Source organism: Lactuca saligna, chromosome 2, assembly GCF_052625555.1.
Source record: "Lactuca saligna cultivar CGN05327 chromosome 2, ASM5262555v1, whole genome shotgun sequence".
NCBI lineage: Eukaryota > Viridiplantae > Streptophyta > Magnoliopsida > Asterales > Asteraceae > Lactuca > Lactuca saligna.
In genome coordinates this window covers 19,365,553-19,382,107 of record NC_136418.1, presented here as the reverse complement: position 1 = coordinate 19,382,107, position 16,555 = coordinate 19,365,553, and the positions used below count along the sequence as shown (strand labels likewise).

Sequence of the window (16,555 nt, the reverse complement as noted above, 5' to 3'; positions counted from 1 at the left end):
AAAGAAGCAAAACTTAAACAATATACATAAAAAAAAGTTATCTAACATCAAAAATGGGTCCTCTGTTATTTACATTAGGGACCCTTTATTTTTAACATTTGTCAAAATTAAAATTTTCCATTATTTTCTTTTTATATTGTTTATTTTTATTTTATTTTGTCTTATATGAACATTTTTCACATGTAATATTATATTTTTAAACCTTTACATCTACATAAAAATCTTATATTATAGTTGAAATTTATTATTTTTTTTTTTTAATTTTTTTGTCATCGTGTTTTTTAAAATTTATATCATTTTGTTATAAATCAACTTAAATTTTATTCATGCTTTGTAATGTTTATATCCTTTTACTATAAGTAAAGTTCATTTTTTTCATAAATGGCATAATCATTTTATTTACTAGTATTTTTTGTTAATAAAAACACAAGATTTAAGTTCATTAAAAATGAATACTATATATATTCTAATAAAATAAGTTAAAAAAGATTTGTCAGCATCAATTATTTCACATTCCATAATTGTTTTTATTCACCAAACATGCTTTATATATATATATATATATATATATATATATATATATATATATATATATATATATATATATATATATATATATATATATATATATCGTTGAGATTAAAAATAAAATAGAGATCTTGAAAATGAACATCAACCACATATTTCATATATGTCGTTCTAAGCCTCCGACTTACCGGTGTGACAGGTCTGGTATAATCATAAATGATTATACAGTGCCACTCATTCATTTCTCCTCTACCACCATCCCTACCACCATAACCGCCACCGCAGCCACCACTACCACCACCTCTGACACCAGTCGACCCCACCATTGTCACCATCGTTACTTATATCAGTGTCACCTCGGTCACCACTACCTATTTTGCTATAAAATATCATAATCATTTATGATTACTCAATCTATGAACATATATATATATATATATATATATATATATATATATATATATATATATATATATATATATATATATATATTAAATAGTGGCACATTTTTTTTTCATTTTGGTCCTCTACTATTTACAAACATTGATCCTTCATTTTTATGTTTTTGTTCACAAACAACCTTTTAACTTTGGTTTGAATTTTTCATAACCCTCCTCTTTTGTTACATATTATTAGTATTTATACTTACAACATTGATCATTCACATTTATGTTTTTGTTCACAAACAACCCTTTCACTTTGGTTTGAAAAATTGTCCCTCACCTACATTTTGGTTATTTTAACGTTGCTTCCTTTTTGTCTTTTTTGGTCCCTGTGGTTTACCAGATTTAACACATTGAGAACAACGATTGAAACCGAAATTACTCTTTTACTCCTAATCCGAATTTTTTATTAATTTATATTTCACTTTTTCGTTTTAAATTAATGTTTTGTTTATTAGAAAATACCCGCCCAATACCATAAAGCCACCCACCATCTGCCATCAGCACTATCACCACCACCGCCAAAATTGCATAAATGATTCATATGGTTTACTCGTGATCACAAATTCAGTCCCTACTACCTGAAAAGAATAAATTACCCTCACATTAATGAACAAAAAGCAACGGTCTATATTTTCCGAATTTTTTTTCCGTCCGCTGTCATACATGGCAATAAAGTTCAATTTGTGACACCATTTCTTTATTTTTCTCATATATTGTAAGAAATAATTATTTAGATTTCTTTACTTATGTAATTAGATGACATTGTTTATTTTCTTTACTGGATTATCTCAATTCAATCCAATATGCTACTTTACTTTACAAAGCAATACATTCCAACCCCGACATTACCGGTAAATCCTTTCTAGTTATCTATCGATTCATATGTCATACTTTCATATCTTTTTTATTTAAACATTTGCTAATAATAATAATAATAATAATAATAATAATAATAATAATAATAATAATAATACCTAATATATTCACATAATACTTCTATTTTTTTTCTAAACTACAACTTCAGCCTTTGATTTTTTTTTTCAATTATGACAATAATATAGTATTTAATTATGAATAAAGCTTCTAAGAGCTTTTAATTTTAACTTTTAGAAAACATTTTTTTTTTCAATAAAACATTTTAGATTTTACTTTAAATAGAAAACTTCAAATTAAAAAATGATTTCAAACAACTTTTGGTTTTTAAAAGATTTTGTATTTTAGTTTATATATATATATATATATATATATATATATATATATATATATATATATATATATATATATATATATATATAAACTAACAATTACTTTTACCACATTTCGTATAAATAAACGTTACACCTTTAATTACCAACTTTCAACGTTGGCTAGTTCTATGCCCAAAATATATATAAAAAAAACTACAATACAATGACATTATGACAATTAAACCCATAATAAGACACAATGCATTCTAAATTTAATCAGTTTACTATTTAATAAAAAAAAATGGATCAATAACTCTTCATGATTCCCCACTAAATAGAGTGGAGGTTTACATGTTGCTTCATTACACCTAATAATTACACAAAGAACCAAAAATCCTAACTAAATATAAAACTTAAAAAAATATCAGCCATGTAATTCGCCCCAATTGTACCATACAACCCAATCATGCGCTAAATGATAATCTTGTTTTCGGATCGAATCCGAAAAAGAAAGCCGATCCGGAAGCATAAAGTGAGAGTGTTTTGGGTGGGGAGTAACTTTTTGACCCGATAATGTTATATGGATTATCCGTTTTCGATGTTACCGGGTTACCATAAAAACACAGCCGCCATTGCTGCAATTGCCGAATAAATGTAGGTGTACAACGGTGGAGCTCCGTCAGTTTGCATTGCATCTGCTCCTTCGTATACCATTCCTGTGCTAATCTCCGGCGTCGCTGGAGTCGCCGGAGTTTCTTGCCCCTCCGTTGATTTCTTGCTGTACACAAAAGGTTAATTTTTTATCAGTTTATAAAAAGGTACAACTTTTTATGCACAACGTATAACAGTTGATGACCATATTTTCAGAAATTTGTCGTATTCTTCTCAAGTTACCGTTGAATGTAACGGTAAAATGAGCCGTTAGCGGCGTAAATATCTAGATATCATATCGCCATTGTCTATAAAATGACGATATTACCCCTCCGTGAGAAAATATCGGGTTTGACTTATTTAGGTCAAAGATGTCGTGTGGGCAACTTAAAGTTGGCGGTTGGCTTGACTGTGAGGGCAAAAACGTCTTCTAGTAAGTAGTAACAAAATGTGATTATAGTTTAATACTTTAATGTAAAATTTTCATTAATTATATACAATAATATTCTTCTTTAAAAATATTATATCTAACATTTATCTTATCCTAACAACGAAAATTATGTTATAGTTATATTTAAAAAATAGTACTACAATTAAATAGATTCTTAGAAAATTATATTAAAAGAGAAGTTTGATTAATATATAAATCAATTTAAATAGCTGTCTATTTTATTTTATTTTTTTTTTTTTTTTGTATTTTACCATTTTTAATACTAGAATCGTAATTGTTTCCAAATGACTGTTGAACTGACAAATAAAAGATCAACGTCTCACAACGACATGCTTTTTTCACGTGTTATTGAAATAGAGCGTGTTGTAAATATGAATAACTGCAAGGGTGATTTGTGTAAAGATGAAGAAGTAGAGGGTGTTTGATGTTAATTCACCTGGTGGTCTGTCACACCCCCGAACCAGACGGCGGAAACATCCGAGGGCTCGCGTGACTTAAATTGAAATATCATTACAATGTATATACATGAAACATAACATAAACATCATCATGCATCAATATATTACAACTGACATTGTTTACATCAAGTATCTTGTCTGAATATTACACTTCCACAGCAAATTGATTAATAGTTTTTCAAAACATAACATCCTAATACACTTGGTATCGTTCTTCAGTTTATCTGTTACCTGAAAATACAAGTTATTTTGAAAACGTCAACATATAGAATGTTGGTGAGTTCATAAGCAGGGTTGATATGAAAATGTTTTGTGCAGATTATAAAAACCCAGAAAATCCGATATTTTTTGAAACGATAATTGTTTATACCAAAAGTGTGAAGATCCATAGGTTTTATGCATGAATGATTTCAAAAGCGTATATAAATGAGAAGTTTTGCATTATAGTTATTGAAAATCCAAGTGAATAGTGTTGATTTCCCCGAAAAACAAGATGTTTTCCGATAAAATAATATGATTGTTTCGAATTATTATATCGTTACAATGAATGATTATGAATTCCCTTGATTACTTAGATAGTATTTGATTTATTATGTGAGTCGTTATAACCATGCATGATAATGACTAGTTCGTCTGTCTTGGCCAGTGACGAGGCTACATATATCAAAGGTGTGTCACTTGACCCACTGTTGAGAGAAAACACACTTGAACAAACGTTAGAACAAATATATAGCGAATTAGTTAATCTCGAAGGATCTGTTAGCTCAACAATAATATTAAGAGTTAGAAGTTGGTGAGTTAGATGCGGAAAAGTAAAGGAATGTAAATGACAATAATTGTTATTTCAAGTAAACACTTAAGCTGATTCATAACGAGGAATGCATTCAAACCAAGTTAGTAAGTGAGATCAAACTTAGTGATTAAGTCACAAGTGACTTGCTCCAAAGAGAGATGGTGATTGATTATGAGAGTAAGAAGATTGAGTAAGTAAGATACAATGAGAACTTTGAGATGTGTATTAGAAAATGATGAGAAATTCTCTTCGTACAGATTACACAAGAAATGAGTTCTATTTATAGAGACAAGTTTACAACTCTAAAAGTAGCCATGGAAGGCATACTGGACATTAGAGTGTTTTACAGTAAAGACAAAATAATCTAAGTAAAGATAGAGACTGCGGTGCTGAAGATTTCAGATGACGATAGTTGATGAGATTGCTTGACTGCAGTGGCTTGGAGGTCGCGGTAGCTGAAGTTCAAGAGGGTCACTTTTTGATTCAACAATTTCCCCCTAAGTGACCTCTTTAACTTTGATCAGTATCAAGTTTAAGGAACTTGATCAAGATCCACCAAAACTTCCTGATGTTCTCTAACCAGTTGATTCTTTTAATTATTTCAAACTTGACCTCTGCGGTGGTATGCTTGGATTTTTCAACTGCGTTTCGGCAAATCTCAAGTTGTTTTCCGGTGAGACGATGCATGGCAGTCATATGAATGAAATATTTGATGTTGTCAGTCTTCCTCTTGAAAATGACTCCAAGCTCAGGATAATTGGTTGCACCTAAAGATCTTTCCTCATAGCCTTCGGTAGGTATGGGTGCGGGGTCAAGTGGTGGCAAATCAGCAGTCTTGGAAATGATGGGATGAATGTCTGCGTCAATCTCGGCGAAGTCACAGACTGTTTTTTTTAAGAAAAGTACTGGCCCTTTCAAGTGCAATCTTCATCTTCAGATGCTTCTCAGACTTGTGCTGAAAAACCTTGGCGATGAAAAAAACTTCTTCAGGGTTCATACATGGAAAATCAGCCTGGGTGCGGATGTAGTCATGCTCCCTCCTGGTCAGAGTGTACTGGATGAACTCAGCCTTCATGAACTTCCAGATCTTGTAATCTTTTACTGTGGATGGTTTATCATTAGACGATATATGTTCGACGAGAGAGTCATGCTTAGCATAAAATTGGCTAAGTCTCTCGAACTCCATCAAAAGTCTTTTGTCGTCAGGAAGGCTGCGGTCGAACTGCTCAAATACAGTGAAGTATCTGGCATTTGGTGAGATTGGGACATCCCAGTAACCGTCTGAGGGGGGGGGGGGGGGTTCCACATAGGTAAGATGAGGGACGTAATCATCATCAAGTAGTCTTATATGTGGATTGATCCAAGAGTTTATTAGGGACTCATCCATGACTGTGTCAAATCCGCAAAGTCTCCATACTTCTTCAGCAAGCTTGGCTGCCCTCCAATCACTTTTTCTTTGAGCAGTGGCGGGAGAGTTGTTTGAGCTCGAAGAAGACATATACTCCTCCAGATTCTTGAAGTGCGGGGGAGTCTCTGGTTTTTCAGGAGTATTTTCAACATAAAGAGGGGAGTTGTGATGTGGAGTGTGATGAGATGGTTGCGGTGAGGGTTGTTTTCCAAGTTGCGGTGATGGTTGTAGTGTGGGAATTTTTTCAGTAGAGACTGGGGGAGTTTGATGATGTGAGAGGGATTGGTTGGAATGATAAACTTCTTCACTTCCCCTTCTTGAGGAGTTCAGACCCGGAGCCTCCTCAAGCCATTGACGAAGGCCATCTACCTTGTCAAATACCATCTGAAATTGTGCTTTGAGGGCTTCTACCGAGTGTTGATTATTAGGAATGGAGGGATTGAAGAGTAGTTTATGGATCTCCTTGGTGAGTTGAAGAATTTCCGGACCATGGAAGTTGGCAGATAGTGATCGTTGCATTCTGTTGATTGTTGTTTGGAGAACGGAGATTACGGACTCATAAGTAGTATTAGTCTCAGCAATCAACTTCTCAGAGTGTGATGCTTGATCCGCAATAGCTGCTTGAAGATCGGTTTTGATTGCGATAACCTCAGAGATGAGGCGTTCCGTAGCAGCCATAAATTCCTTGTGATCAGCTTGACGATTATTGTCAAGTGATCTGATTCCCATCTCAACCTTCAGAGAGATACGCTCTGCAGCCATTCTCTCTCTGGTTTCCAACCTTTCTATTCTTTCCATTAGGACTGCGGTCCAGGATTGTCTTCTGGTTGCGGTTGATTTGGCTTGACCGAAACTAAGATTTGATCAACCTTAGCCTGAAGACTGAGAAATTCCTTTCTTGTGACTGCGTTTTTCTTCTTCTTCTTCTTTTCCTTTGGCTTAGTAGTGGAGTGATGAGAACCACTGGATTCTTCATCTTCATCAAACATCATCAGATCGTCATCAGAATGAGAGGGTTTGTTTACCTCTTGTGGTTCATCATCATCGAAACCAAAGATGGGAGATTTCAGGTTCGTCATCTTGTGAACCTGCAACAGTGGGAGAGGGGGGAGCTTGAGAGACATGCTGATCAGCACCTGTTTTCTGAGCTTGTTGAACTTTTTCTGCCATTGCGGACATCCATTCTTGAACCTTCAGGATGGTGGCTACGGTATTGGCATTGTTTATGGCATCTGCCCAATACTTGGCCACGGCTTGGATCTCTTGTTCCTTGAGCTATTGTTGCTTGATTTGATGATCCTTGCGAGCTTGGAATGCCCTATGAAAATCGGAATATTTCTTGGCTTCAGCCTCGTTAGAGGGTTGATATCTGCTCCAAGAATCATTAGAATCTTCTCCGTCATTTCCTGTAAATCGCATCAAGGTGTCCCTTGGGTTCACGGATCCTTGCACATTTGTGCTCACCGTGCCTAAACCACCTGATTATAATGTAAGCAGAGTAGGATTTCCTGAGCTTCCTTGGTCTCCTTGACCCGTGGTCAAGTTTGGCCTCGGCTTAGTTCTGGCATAGGCGGAAGAAGTGGCCTTCAGATGGGTATGTGTTTGTAGTGTTTGGGTGACGTTCAACTGGATGGAGTTCAACTCCTCGGGTGAAAAGATATGCAGTCGGGAAGCCCTGGAGACTTTAGGGCGAGAACTAGTATTATCCCTTTGGGAATGTACTAGTGGGGAGTCTCCTCTTCGCTATGATTCAGACTCACTTTCTGAGTCTGAAAGGAAAAAGATAGTGTTATCAAATGGATGTGCAGGCATCCCAAGGACTACCGAAGCCTATTGAGAGGCTGAGGTATCAGAACAGTCATGAATTTGGCTAGTGGGATCGGGTTTCCGTTTCTTGAGGATAGAAATGGGTTGGTTATCCTCTTCAGAATCACTACCGGAGTCATGATGACTTGGTTCAACAGTTGTGATTACGGGTGGTGATTTTTTTTTCTTGGAAGGTTTGGATGGTTTGGGGGCATCCTTTTTGGGAGTTACAGATTTCTTTGTGGTGCGGGGACCATGGAGAGAAGAAACCCTATGTTTGCGTCTTTGAGAGACGTTAGAAAGAGTTGTAAGGGAAGAAACTACGATACCTTCAGGGTTTAAGGCTGCAGATGGGAGAGGCGGGGTAGGAAGGTATGGGTCAATACCTTCCGTAGCCTCAACGTGGTCTGAGACATCAGCAGTCTCGAGACCAAGGGAAGTGAGAATATGTGTAGGGAGTCTGCGGATAGTTGATTAGAGGAAGCGTTGTACCTTTTTTAGTCTTTGGTGACAAAGAAGTTGATGTCATCACCCATGTTAATCTTTGCATCCGCATGCAAGTCAGAAATACAGAGAGACCAGAACCTAGGAAAAGTAAGCTCGGATGGGTTCTGCCTTGGGCTCTACTTGGGAATATATTGTAGAAAGTCATCCCAAAGGATCTGACCGTAGTTCACATCGCGACCTGTGAAGATGCTCCAAACCATTTCCAATAACTTTAAGCCCATGTTGTCCGTGCCTTCGGTTCTACCGGACAGACTTCGGATGATGAAGTGACAAACAAACTGCCAGATCACAGGCAATTGGTTCTTCTTGAATTCACCAATGCCTTTGATCTTCTTCTGTAGCCCATTTGATACAGTGCAAAGGTGATGTCCGCCATTGATGGTGTGAAAAACTTAACAGAGGGATGAATCAGAAGGTTAATGGCTGAAAGAAACTTTTCTTTGGTCAGGATGACCAAGGAATCATTGATGATGTTTAGGTGGACTTCTTGAGGGTTATCGATTGGGCGATAGGCAGAGAAAGCACACTTGTAGAGAGTGGAGAGTGGAACAATGTCTGTAAACGCATCAAAAGGTCCAAACAGGGGATGATTCTTCAAGAACTTGATCATCGGTTTTGTTGGAGCATTGTATGTGGGATGATCGTCGAAAAATTATCTGAAATTGATCGAGGCAATTGTGGGAGAATCTGAACCAGTTGGGTTCACTAATCCAGAAGCTTTGGATTGTTTCTTGGAAGCGCCGGATTTCACCATTGTTGAGTTGGTAAGAGCTTGAAGAATGCAGAAAAGGATTGAGGGTTTTGAGATTGTAAAAGTTTCTTTGTGGAGAAGAAAAGGGTTTTATATTGGTTTATTGGAGCGGGAAACGTTTATGTTTTTGACCTAAGTGAAATTGGGTAAAAAATGTTTGGGTTTATCTTTGAAAGATCATCTTTAATCTTAACCACAGATTGACAAAAAGGGATAAAGATTGAAATTGGGATTAACCAGAAAAAGAACTCTGCATTTAATGAAATGTCAGATGTAGAATCACGTCTTGAGAACGTGTGGAGGGGGTGAGAAAAATCCGTTGAATAAAGTAGAAGTTATAACATATGTGATGGTTTGGGGTAATAGGAAAAGACATTTTAGAGGATTTGATTTGGAAAATCTTTTATTTTGTCATCATACCTAAAATAGGTCTGACACTAGGTTTTTGGAAGAAAAGAATGTGACAGTTTCTCAAAGGAATGTTTTTATTTAATATTTATTTAATGAAGGATCATTAAATAGCACACTATGTTTTTTTTTCAAAAAGAATGAACCGTCTGTAAATCAATTAATGTGACTGCAGATGAACACATTATTGCGGGTGGCTTCTTTGGTATTGCGGATGATATAATATATGGTTGCGGTACATTGACTGCGGTACACAGGATGTTCCAAAACCATCTATTATCAATAACTTTCAGTTAGAACCGCAATGGAGACCAGGAAGGTCTGCGGTGCCTGTCAATTCAAGAAGAATTTAGGGTCCGGATTCATCATTCCTAACATTTGTAAGAACACATTGAGTTTGGTAGAGTCAAGTGCTTTTGTAAACACAGCAGCAATCTCTTCATGAGTAGGGACAAAGATGAGTTCCATATTACCTTTCAGAATATGGTCTTTGATAAAGTGATATCGTAGTTCAATATGTTTTGTCTTGGAGTGTTGAATAGGATTATGAGAAATCGCTATGGCACTTTCAGAATCACAATAGATTGGTATCCTCAACATTCTGTATTCGTAGTCTAACAGTTGTGTCTTCATCCAAAGGACTTGGGAACAGCAGCTGGCTGCGGCCACATATTCAGCTTCTATGGTAGATAATGAAACACAACTTTGTTTTCTTGAGGACCAGCTGACGAGTCTACCTCTTAAAAATTGACATCCACCATATGTACTTTTTCGATCAAGTTTGCATCCAGCATGATCCACATCAGTAAACGCTTGAAGACTGAAGTCATTGCCTGTAGGGTACCATAGACTAAGAGATTTGCTTCCTTTTAGGTACCGTGGAATTTGTTTGGCTGCGATCATATGTGACACTTTTAGGTCAGCCTGGTACCTTGCACATACATCAGTTGCAAAGACGATGTCTGGCCGGCTTGCGGTGAGATACATTAGAGAGCCAATGATACCTCTATAAGTCTTGTGATCCACAGATTCACCAGAAGGATCAGCAGAGATCTTATATCCGAAGGCGATAGGGACCTTAGCCGAGGAGCAGTTGTCCATAGAGTATTTCTTCAAAAGTTCAGTGGTGTATTTCTCTTGATGAATGAATATCCCTTGTTGAATTTGTTTGACTTGACGACCCAGAAAGAAATTAATCTCTCTATTCATGCTCATTTGAATTTTATTTGTCATGAGCTTAGCAAATTCATCCACTATTCCTTGATCAGTCGATCCGAAGATGATATCATCCACGTATATTTGTACAAGCATAAGGTGAATACCATTTGCTTTTCTAAATAGCGTGGGATCAATCACTCCTCTTTTGTAGCCTAAAGAGACTAGGAATTCAGAAAGAGTCTTATACCAAGCTCTAGGGGCTTGCTTCAGACCGTATACTGCTTTTTGAAGCTTGTAGCAGTGATCAGGGAACTCGATACTTTCAAAGCTGGGAGGTTGTTGAAGATAAACTTTTTCTTTCAATTCCCCATTGAGAAAAGCACTCTTAACGTCCATTTGGTGTACCTTGATGTTTTTGTGGGAAGCATATGCTAAGAAGATTCGGATTGCTTCCATTCTAGCCACCAGAGCATATGTTTCATCATAATCAACGCCTTCCGTTGACTATAGCCTTTAGCAACTAGTTTTGCCTTATTTTTGATAACCGCACCAGATTCATCTAACTTGTTCTTGAACATCCATCTCGTACCAACAATAGTATGGCCTTGTGGAATGGGAACAAGTTGCCACACTTTGTTTCTTTTAAATTCTTCCAGTTCTTCTTGCATTGTAGAAATCCAATCTGGTTCCAATAATGCTTCTTTGATAGATCGAGGCTCGATTGCGGACATAAATGATGCGTAGTGATAATGATCAAATAAATCCTTAGCATATCGAGTTTGTATACATGCAGATGGGTTGCCAATAATTTGTCCTGGTGGGTGATCCTTCGTCCATACATGTAGACGAGGCATCAGATGATCAACAGTTGTGGTAGAAGGAATGTTTTCAATATCAGAGGTTGCTTCGGATGGGGAAGGAAGTTCCCCCTGGATTTGAGAACAGCCTGCAGAATCATCTTGGCTTGTTGGAGCGAGAATGACATTTTCTTGAATAGTTTGGAGAGGTTCCCCCTGGATTGATGAAGGGAGTTCCTCTAGAACCTGAGAAGGTTCCCCCTGGACTGCTGATGGGAGAGAAATGATCCTTGAGTCGGTTCGAGTGTCAATATTCTCTATGATTTCATCATCCGAATCCGAAGATACGTTTGATGGAAATGATTTTCTGAGAATGGGAGCTTGAGCATCATCAAGTACTGGAACCTCGATGGTTGTTGTTTGATCCGGAGTAGAACTTTCCCCCTCAACCGAAGAGGTGAAAGTATTGAGAGATGCTACTTCAGATAGAGATGAACCAGAAACATCAGCGTGTTGTTGTTGAGCAATTGGTGATACAACAACTTTTGATAGTTTTGCCGTTTCAACAGGGTCGAAAAGATCATCATAATTGACTTCAACCAGGTTTAGAGGACCTGGAGAAGCAGGAATGTCGCTTAACATCAATTAGTGTCCACTTGTGTATGACCATTGCATATTTGCTCATGAATTGGTGAAAACGCCAGTAGATCAAATGAAGACTTCCAATAACTTTTATATTGGTAACCAACTGAATTATTCCATGCATTGAAACTAAGCATAGGAAAACGACAGATTCAAAGCTAAATGGAAATCTCTTTACTCTCTTTATTACAATCATGTTTAATTTGTTATTTACATTTGCTGATCAGTGATTTAAGTCAATTAAGTTAATATGAACTTGAAAAATCATATAAAAAAACCCCCCACTTTAGTTGTTTTTCTAGATTAATTTTAATAGTTATTTTATTAGCTAAATTTCATTCTCTGAGATCGACATGCGACTTACTTTTCTATATTATTAACTGACTAGGTATATTGTTTATAAGTGCATTAGTAGATAAGCTTAGCTATGTTTATAAATTTAAAACTAGTAGGTATATATGTGCACATCAATACATTAGTTAGTCTTTGAAGACATGTGGCTCTATTATGCCATTTTTTCCTACAAAGGGTTCATCTCATCACCATACATTTTTTTGTGATTATATGCCTTGTTCCCCGGTCTTCCCTTTCAGTCTAATCCATTTTTTCTTTTCATTTTTGGTCTTCCTTGTAACGCTCACAAGTTCGGACTAAACGTCTAAAGTATAATTATAAAAATTATACAATTAATTAAATAAATAAAATCCTTGAATATGGTAATCATGTTTTGTATGCATTACGTGCTATAAAATAATTATCATTTGCACAATATGTAAACTACTAAGTATAATTTATAAGTACTTAATTGATACTTAAGAGTTTTAAATAAATATAATTTGAATGGTTAAATTTTCTTTAGTCTACTAAATGGATAATATGATAACTATGATTTGGATAAAAAAGACTGTATAAAACCTCAAAACTTACATTGGGGAACTTAATTATAATTGTCAATTAATTTGTGTGTATTATAAGAAGAGTTGTTATATTAACCATATTAATATTAAACGGTCTATCTCATAACTAAGATGATGGTTTATGCATTTTAGTTAACAACCCATTATTATTTTTGTATTTTATTTGAATGTTTTTTTTGAATCTTTTTATTTAAAACCGTCTTACTAACGTACCAAAACTCAAATTTCTATTAATATCAATATTTTAATCAAAATCATATACAAATATTAAGATGTTAATACATTGAAAATTTATCGTAATATTATAGATTTTTAAATTATAAGTAAAATTTATCTAGAATTAAACTGATAAAACTCAAAAGCCTTTTTTTTTTAATTAATGGTACTTAAAAAGTATTTATGAGACTCACTTAATTGAATATTTAATTTGTGTTTCGTAAACTACATAAATAATATTAGGATCATCTAATATCTAGATAAAAAAAATTATATAGAACCCTTCAACCCTCTATTAAAAACGTAATTATAAGAATATAATATTTTGTATATATTATTCATATAATATAAGTTGTATGAGACTATGAATTGCTATATAAAGATATTTTATTTTAAGTCTAAAAATAAATAAAAATATTGATTTGCTATCATCTTAACTGCATTAATAATTAAATGATTTATTTACGTTTGATCCCTTCTCTTTTATGATGGTTGTTGATATTGCTATATTTATACTTATTTTTGGGTAATATTTAAGTACATTTTTATTAATAAATTGATAATATGTTTAGAATAATGATACTTATGAGTTTAAATTGTTATTTTCAATCAATATAAAGGATTTTCGAAGAGAGGGACCAAAGGTGACAAAATGGGAACATGGGAGGCTTGAAAGACAAGAAAATAATAGATTCACGATAAGCGCTCAATTCACGACGTGGCGATGAAGCCCACGACGTGGCACGGGTGTTCCAGTAGATAAACATCGCGACGCGGAGGATTTTCTTGGAGGATACGTATTGCTTGAAGCCCACGACGTGACACTCCTCTGGCCACGACGTGGCGCGAGTTTTTAAGGATTATATAAGTCTTCTTGATTATTACGAAAAGAGAGTTTTTTGGCAGAAGAACAAGAGTTCCAGGAGACGTTTCAGAGCAAAAGAAAGGTTATGGAAGAGGGATTTCAACACCAAAAGAAGTAAAGGTTTATATTTTAGTTAATTATGAACATGTCTTTCATTAGTTTTAGCTGTGTTAGTTTAATTACTATGATGAGCAGCTGAATCTAGCTACTCTTGCTTAGCTAGATGAAGCTTTGAACTTATGAATAGTTATATGTTTATGGATTAATTTTAGTTGGTAAAAATTTCTTGTGTTTGATTTGTATGACCTAGCATGTTATTATTTGTTTATCTAATTGCTTGATTGCATGTTCTGTGTAGCTTAGTGACCATGAAACTGCATGAACCTGTTTACCTAATAATTTAGTGAACATTGAATTATTAGAGCTAGGATTAACCAATCTTAGTTAGTAATTAGACTAAATAAATCTTAGCTGTGCTAGAGAATGTGAATTGTGACCATAATTGCGTTTATACAACAAATCTTACATAGCATATTTACATTCATAATTAGTTTTGTGTTTAATTATGTGTGAACACACATGGTTTGACATGAATTAGTTACTTATTGGTAAGATAGAACTAAATTACTAATATAACTAAAAAACCAACTTAATAATCCGTGATCATTAGCTAGCCATAAGGGAGAAGTGGATTCAACTAAGCAAGAGAGTGTTTTTATTTATTGAATTTGCTTTAAGTTCATCTGATCTTGTAAAACCAGATAAAACCCCTTATTAAACTTATTAATAAATTAGGTTAATTTAATAGTAAGTAAATTAATTAGAACACCGTTCCTGTGATCGACACCCGACTAGCCTAAGCTATACTATAATCTGACTAGGTACACTGCCTATAAGTGCATAGTTAGTCTAAGTTTGTTAGGTTATAAATATTAAAATTAGTGGGTACTTTTGTGCACATCAAGTTTTTAGCGGCGTTGCCGGGGAACGGCTTAGTTTTTAGCTTATTTATTTGCATTAAATTAATCGATCCTGCTTGTGGAGTCAAAACCACAAAAAGTTAATTTTTCAGCAAAATAAAATTTTTCTGTTAATCACAGAATCCACGACGTGGCCATATACTTGCCACGACGTGGATAGTTATTTTATTATTTTTTTTTATTTTTATTTTTTTTTAATTTTAGTTTGTAGTTAGTTTTTCTTATTTTAGTTCAGTTTTACGTTTTTAGTTTAGCAAGTTGCAGGAGTTCATGACCAGAAGTTCAAACACACACTTGGTGCCACCACTTGAAGATCCCGAGTCTGCACTTCGCAAGAAGAAGATGCCCTTACAAGAATTGAAGTCAGCCTTTTCTAGGAAGGCGGGAAAGAAGACAGGAGAGTCAAGTTCATCCGCGAGGCACAAGAGCAATCTTGAGCTTTTGGATCATACGCCCATCCAAACCGAGTCCGAAAGCGATACCGAGCCGGAATTTGAAGAACATACGAGCGAACCCGAGAACGAGCCAAGGAACGAGATGGAAGCAATCGAAGAGATGTCCATGGGAGCTTACAAGAAGCGGATCCGAGAAGATGTGGGTCCCGGTTTAGTCCAACCCACAATACCTGCCACTGCTACATTCGAGTTGAAGGGACACATATTGACTGCACTGAAGGATATCTCATTTTTTGGGAAAGATCATGAGGATGCTTTTAAGCATCTAGATGAAGTCAACAACATTGTGGATTACTTCAACGTCCCAAATGTCAATAGAAACATAGTCTTGCTTAGGATACTTCCCGTCACTTTCAAAGGAGCTGCTAAGGAGTGGTTAAAATCACTTCCACCGGGTACAATCACCACTTGGGCTCAAATGCGTGAGCAATTCCTGGACCAGTTTTGCCCCCCATCCAAGATATCTAAACTCAAGAAGGCAATAGCCAACTTTGAGCAATAGACGGGGGAGTCATTATACGAAGCATGTGGGCGGTACAAGGGCTTGCTCAGAAATTGCCCTCAGCATGATCTAAATGTGCAATAAGAGATCTCAATTTTCTATGATGGGGTCAACGTTATGACGAGACAACTCCTTGACTCTCAAGGACCATTAACAAATAAAAATCCAAGGGAGGTCACGGAGTTGATTGAAGAATTCGCGAAGCATTCTCGCGAATACCACAACCCTAGGCAAGATGGAATCAAAGGCAGTGGAGGAGCCCAAACTGAAGAAATTGCAGCTGTAATGGCCATGCTGAATAACATGGATCACAGGATAACACAAATGAACCATTCGATACATGCCATAAGAGTGGGGTGCGAGCGATGCAGTGGTCCACACTTGACCAAGGACTGCAATGTGGATGAGTTTGGGAACAGAAAAGCTCAAGTGTGCTACTCTAGTGGGGATAAGTTTGATGAGGACTGGAGGAAACCGAAGGAGTGGCTGCCATATGAAGAGTATAAGAAGCAAAAAGAAGAGAAGTATAGGCAGACAGGTCGAGGCCTTTATCAAAAGGAGCAGCCACCAGCCGAGAAGAAACCCTACCTAGAGACCATTTTGATGAAGTTTATGGAGGCTTCGGAAAA

At 35.7% G+C, this 16,555-nt stretch overlaps 1 non-coding gene across 1 annotated transcript; it reads right to left on the bottom strand.

Moving 5' to 3' along the window:
• Positions 1-15,890: 15,890 nt before the first annotated feature.
• LOC145033140 (small nucleolar RNA R71) lies at positions 15,891-15,997 on the bottom strand. The gene has a single exon (XR_013677379.1). It is a non-coding gene; the product is annotated as a small nucleolar RNA R71 (small nucleolar RNA).
• Positions 15,998-16,555: the final 558 nt, after the last annotated feature.